Below are 6750 nucleotides of genomic sequence, written 5' to 3'. Positions count from 1 at the left end.
TGACAAAACAGGATTCTGTTTTACTTTATTCATCCCTTTTTCTATTGGCATCAAGAGAACATGGACTGGACCATTTCCTTGGGTGAGAAGAAATTTGGTAAATACTCAAAAACGTGAATCAAGGATGACGAAAATAACAGTGCAGCACTTATGAACATACCTTTTAAATTATATATTATAAATTATGTATTTATATTAATGTCTCTCTCCCCGTATAGACGGTAAGCTCACTGTGGGTAGGGGACATCTTTGCCAACTCTGTTGCATTTTTCTCTTCCAAGCACTTAGTACAGGCTCTGCACATATTAAGTGCTCAATAAATACCATCATTAATGATGATGATGATGATGATTAATGAAAAGGCCAGTATATCTTTGGGGAAATCTGCTTAGATGAAAAGCAGCGTGGCTCAGTGGAAAGGGCCCGGGTTTTGGAGTCAGAGGTCATCAGTTCAAATCCCGGCTCCGCCACTTTTCAGCTGTGTGACTTTGGGCAAATCACTTAACTTCTCTGTGCCTCAGTTACCTCAACTGTAAAATGGGGACTAAGAGTGTGAGCCCCCTGTGGGACAACCTGATCACCTTGTAACCTTCCCAGCGCTTAAAACAGTGCTTTGCACATAGTAACCACTTAACAAATGTCATTATTATTGTTATTATTATTATTATTATCAATCACTTATCATGCACACCCTGGAAGTACATAGGGGAGACACTGTTACATTGTGCTCTCCCAAGTGTTTAGCATGGTGCTCTGCACACAGTAAGTGCTCAATAAATACAAATGAATGAATGAATGACTTTCTCCTCCAGTGCCCTTATGCCTGGACACGAGAAAATCCTTGCCCATTTCTGTCTTTTGTGTTTACTTGGCTATCACTGTCAATTGAATATTGATCCCAGCCATATCCCATCAGAGGCTAAGTTATCAGCTGTAAAGCTTTAGGGATTCTGCCATCCCAGTTGTGATTCTGTTGTGTATTTCTCGAGAATGTGGAGTTACACACTTGAAAAATGGCTGGAGCAATTCCTCTCTCACTTCCAGGAGCTGTGTGAACTAATAATCGTCGTAATCATAATGGTCTTTGAGTCCAAATTACAACTGCATATATATCTATATATCTACATATTAGATAGTTAGATAGTAGTTAGATGTGATTGAATGTGCAAGAGAACAGAACGAAGGATCATTTACTAGAAAGAGGAAACTTGAACTTTTGTTTCATGGGTCTAGTGTCAGAATCTTGCTCAAGTTACTTGTAAAATGGAGATAGCGGTGACTCATTGCTGCCTCTCAAAAAAGTACCAAGAATAAGTGTCCTGAGCTACTTAAAGCAAGATGTTAAAAACATTAAAATATCCACTTTCATAATAACTGCCTTTTTAAACAGAATTTTCCAAATGATTAAGTTTGCTATTTTGGATCAATCACTGATATTTATTGAGTGCTTACTCTTTGCAGAGCACTGTACTAAGCTCTTGGGAGAGTATACTACAACAGGGTTGGAAGACATGAACTTCCAGTCTAGACAATCTGCCCTTCTGCAGGTACTTCTAGGTGTGAATTATACCTATAATAATCCATCATCCCCATCCCTCTCCACCTGAACCCCAGGCTCTGCCTCCTCTCAGGTTGCTGCTTCCACAAAAGGAGAGGTTTTGGCATTCAATGCTTCAGTATTCCACCCGGGACAAATTAAGCTCTAGCTAAAAAGTCATAAAAGGGGCAGATTCAGGAGGGACATAAACGTTTCCTCCAACACTTGACCAAAACAAAACCCAGTGTTGATACACTTTGGCCAATGTTCTAAACAGAGGAGATTAGTCATTCCTCTGAGAGAGTGAAAATTGGTTTTTAACTAGGTCTCTTAACTTTGATTAAGATTAAATATCTGTTGTGAGGAGATGGTTAGAGAGCTGATGGTGACAAAAAGCAGATTGAGCTTGCCATGCTAGCAGAGTTTTGACTCCAAATGGCAGGGCAAGCTTCCCCCTGTTTTCTGAGGACAGGGAGACGTACCAGGTTCTGGTCAGACCTGCAGGAAACAACTGGATACAGGAGACACTTAGATCCACTTAGCACACAACGTTCTTTAAAGTCAGTGCCTGAATTGAATGCTGATCTTGACTGTCTATCCTGAAGGTGGACTGGTGCATTACAATCTGAAGTTGTGCAGTACCTGAGAGAGTCAGAGCTGGAAAGAAAAGCCATTTCAGACACAGGACATAATCTACTTTCAGAATGCAGCAAATGTAAGATTTGAATATTGGCTTATGTATGTTTTTTATTTCTCAAAAACAACTCACAATTGTTTTCTTTGTCTTAAATCAATGCTTTGCAAATGCTATCAACTTTGCTGTTGTCATTCTGTTGTTAAAGTGTGAATATCATTATTAATTGTCTTAATGGACATACCCATGGCCGGCTGTAACGTACAGTAACCTCAACTGTAAAACAGTTACCTCATCTGTAAAATGGGGATTGAGACTGTGAGCCCCTCTTGGGACAGGGACTGTGTCTTACCCAATTTGCTTGCATCTTCCCCAATGCTTACAACAGTGCTTGGCACATAGTAAGCACTCAGCATAGTCCCTCTCCCATATGGGCCTCACAGTTTCAATCCCCATTTTACAGATGAAGCAAATGAGGCCCAGAGAAGTGAAGTGACTTGCCCAAGATCACACAGAAGACAAGTGGCAGATCTAGGATTAGAACCCATGACCTATTGCTCCCAAGCCTGTGCTCTATCCATTATGCCAAGCTGCTCCTCATCCCACTTTTAGCCCCCTAGCAGTTACGTACATATCCATAATTTATTTATCTATTTCAATGTCTCTTTCACTGCATAGACTGTAAACTCATTTTGGGCAGGGAATGTGTTTACCAACTCTCTTGTGTTCTCCCAAGCACTTAGTACAGTGCTCTGCACATAGCATAAGTGCTTAATTAATATGCGATTGATTAATAGATTGAATGAGTAGTACTTTCTTACATTCCTAATTTCCCCTTCATCATCCCTATGTCCCTCTAGGAAATCACTGTGATCTGTTCATCCACACATTAATTCCAACCTCCTGAACTTACTAATATTTTCCACTAGCATTTCTTCCTGTTACAGTGAACAGTTACAGAGACGTAGTTTGGCCTGTGGACAGAGCATGGTTCTTGAGTCAGAGGATCTGGGTTATAATCCTGACCCTGCCACATGTCTGCTGTGGGACCTTGGGCAAGTAGCTTCACTTCTCTAGGCTTCAGTTACCTCATCTGTAAAATGGAGATTAAGACTGAGCTCCATGTGGGACATGAACTTGTCCAATCTGATGAGATTGCCAGTGCTCAGTAACGGGCCTGGAACGTGGTAAGTGCTTAAAAAATATCATTAAACAAAACAAAGTACAGTGAAGTTGAAATGCTCATTACTGCCGAGTGAAATGTTTACTTTTATTTGGTTTGAACCGTTCTCCCAAAGCTTTGTCACCTTATCCTCATGTGGTGTTTTTCGCTCCCCCCTTGTAGACTGTAAACCCGGTGTCGGCAGGGATTGTCTTAATTGCTGAATTGTACTTTTCAAGGGCTTAGTACACTGCTCTGCACATAGTAAGCGTTCTATAAATATGACTGACTGAATGAATGACTACCAATTCTAGATTTGCTCTGTCTGCAGCCTTCATTAGTTTCTTGACTTTGGTCACACCACCTTTTAGATTTGAACCTAAATACTTAAATTGTATCTTCACAATAAAGCTTCGTCACCCCTGGATCATCTCTGTTGCTCTTCTCTGGTTCTTCTCCCGCCCCACTTTATCTTAAAATAGAGCAACCGGATCACAAATCAACAATTACTTTGAGATCACTTCCCTGAACCATGCTTGATAGGTCTGAGTCCATTATCATATAATTGTAATTGTTTCTTCCGAGGTGGATCAACATTTCCTTAGCTAAGATTGCTCTCCCTTTAAAATACATTAGCCATTCTATAGACTAGTAAAATGTCTGCCACCATCTTTTTCTCCCCTGTTGCAGTATAAGCAAGGCTAAGAATATTTCCGACAGAAATACTACTCTGATACACCTTTACGTAAACAACCTAGTGTCTTTGGGCACCTTAAAAATGGTTCACTGTCTTTTCAAATATGTATATATCCTCTAGATTGTGAGCTCATTGTAGGAAGGAACATGTCTACCAGCTCTGTTATGTTATAATCTCCCAAGTGTTTAGTATTGTGCTCTGTACACAGTACGCACTCAATAAATATGATCTGAGTGATCAATGCCCAGTTTTTCTCTCTCTTATTTTTCTGTAATTTTCTTTGTGTCTGACCACCCCACCACCACCACCACCCATTCGCCACTAGGCTATGAGTGCCTTGAGAGTGAAGATTATGTTTTAGAAATCTGTTATTTTGTCCCAAACATTTAGCAGAATGGTCTGCACAAGGAAGTGCTCAACAAATACTTTTGATTTATTTATTGATTACCTACTGTCAGATAGTGATGGGAATGCCTTTCAAGTCCAGCCCGTCTAGATTATTGTTTATCTGGATTTTTGACTATCTGGATTGTATTTAGCTCTGAATGACCAGAGACACAGCATGGCCTAGTGGATAGAGCACGAGTATGGGAGTCAGAAAGACCTGGGTCCTAATGCTGGCTCCACCACTTGCCTGCTGTGTGACTTAGGGTAAGTCACTTCACTTCTCTGTATCTCAGCTACCCCATTGGTAAAATCAATCAATCAATCAATCATATTTATTGAGCGCTTACTGTGTGCAGAGCACTGTACTAAGCGCTTGGGAAGTACAAGTTGGAAACATATAAAGACAGTCCCTACCCAACAGTGCGCTCACAGTCTATAAGGATTAAGACTATGAGCCACTTCTGGGACATGGACTGTGTCTAGGAGGTCTTCCCAGACTGAGCCCCCTCCTTCCTCTCCCCCTCTCCATCCTCCCTGCCCTACCTCCTTCTCCTCCCCACAGCACCTGTATATATGTTTGTACAGATTTATTACTCTTTTTATTTTACTTGTACATATTTACTATTCTATTTATTTTAATTAGTTAATATTTGTTGTTGTTGTTGTCTGTCTCCCCCTTCTAAACTGTAACCCCATTGTTGGGTAGGGATCGTCTCTATATGTTGCCAACTTGTACTTCCCAAGCGCTTAGTACAATGCTCTACACACAGTAAACGCTCAATAAATACGATTGAATGAATGAATCTGATTAACTTGTATCTCAGAACACAGTAAGTACTTAGCAAGTTCCATAAAAAGGATCCAGTTTATGTGAAGTTTTACTGTAATGCACATTCATATATTTTTATATTTGTGGTACCTCCTTGTTAGATGGAAAACTCTTCAAGGACAGGCAGTGAGTTTTCTCCTCCCTTGTCTTCTGAATAGAGCTGATACTTAAATACTCAATCAGTGCTGCTATGTGACTGTGTGATTAGAAGAGTTGAAACCTGGAGATGCCTTTCAGAGTAATCTTTCTTGAAATCTGTCAAAACTTCAACAATAGAGAACCCTCAAATGTCTTCTTATTTGGTCACTATGATGCCAATATGGATTAGATTTTTATTTTCTTTCCTGATAAACCAACTCTAACCCATGTCCTTCATGGAAAAGATGGAGAAAAAAATAATATGACCGAATTCATCCTCCTGGGTTTTACCCAAAGTCCGGAGATTCAGAGAACATTCTTTGTCATTTTCCTCTTATCCTCTCTAGTCACTGTGGTGGGGAATCGGCTCATCGTCATAGCCATAAAGGCTAGTCAAACTCTGGGCACCCCCATGTACTATTTTCTGGCTTATTTCTCATTCACAGATACCTGCTATACATCCTGTGTGGATCCTGTGTGCAGGAGAAGAAAACGATCTCCTTCAATTACTGCATGTTGCAGCTATTTGCAGGTCATTTGTTCGCCGGTGCCGAGATGGTCCTCCTCATGGCGATGGTCTACGACCTATACGTGGTCATCTGGAAGCTCCTGCACTACATTGCCATCATGAGTCAGCGTGTATGTGGCCTGCTGGTGGGAGTGGCCTGGACAGAGGGCTTCCTTCCCGCAACTATCCAGCTCCTCTTCATGGTCGAATTGCCATTCTGTGGCCCCAACGTGATCGACCACTTCACCTGTGACTTGTTCCCTTTGTTGAAGCTTGCTTGCACTGACACCCAGATCTGCGGCCTGATGGTCATGGCCGAATGTGGGGCAATGTGTATATTAAGTTTTCTTCTACTGGTCTTTTCTTACATCGTCATCTGGAGCTCCCTGAGGACTCACAGTTCTGCAGGGAGACAGAAAGCCCTCTCTACCTGTGTTTCCCACATTGCCATAGTCGTTTTGTTCTTCTTTCCATCTATTTTCATGTACTTGAGACCCGTGTGCACTCTTCCTGTGGACAAGTCGTTGGCCATATTTTACATTATTGTCAGCCCCATGTTGAAACCCATCATCTACACTGTGAGAAGAACAGAGGTGAAAAATGCCATGAAGAAGCTGTAGAGCAAGAAAGTGAAATGAATTCTTTCATTTATGCAAATGTTTGGGTGACAAGAGGGAGACTACGAAGGGGACAGGAATTGTTTGTCGGGTCCAGATTATCTGGGGCATGAACATAAAAGTCTGGGCTGATTTTGGGCACAGATACAGGGGGCATAATAAATAAACTCAAATCTCTGAATGGAGGCTGGGTTGTTCATTCATTCATTCATTCAATCATATCTATTGAGTACCTACTGGG

General features: G+C 41.2%; 1 pseudogene; it reads left to right on the top strand.

Moving 5' to 3' along the window:
• Positions 1-3302: 3302 nt before the first annotated feature.
• On the top strand, positions 3303-6530 carry LOC119924359 (annotated as a pseudogene).
• The last annotated feature ends 220 nt before the right edge of the window (positions 6531-6750 follow it).

Source organism: Tachyglossus aculeatus, unplaced genomic scaffold (genome assembly GCF_015852505.1).
Source record: "Tachyglossus aculeatus isolate mTacAcu1 unplaced genomic scaffold, mTacAcu1.pri scaffold_97_arrow_ctg1, whole genome shotgun sequence".
Taxonomy (NCBI): domain Eukaryota; kingdom Metazoa; phylum Chordata; class Mammalia; order Monotremata; family Tachyglossidae; genus Tachyglossus; species Tachyglossus aculeatus.
Note: the sequence above shows the minus strand (reverse complement) of the source record. Positions and strands in the feature narration are given on the sequence as shown.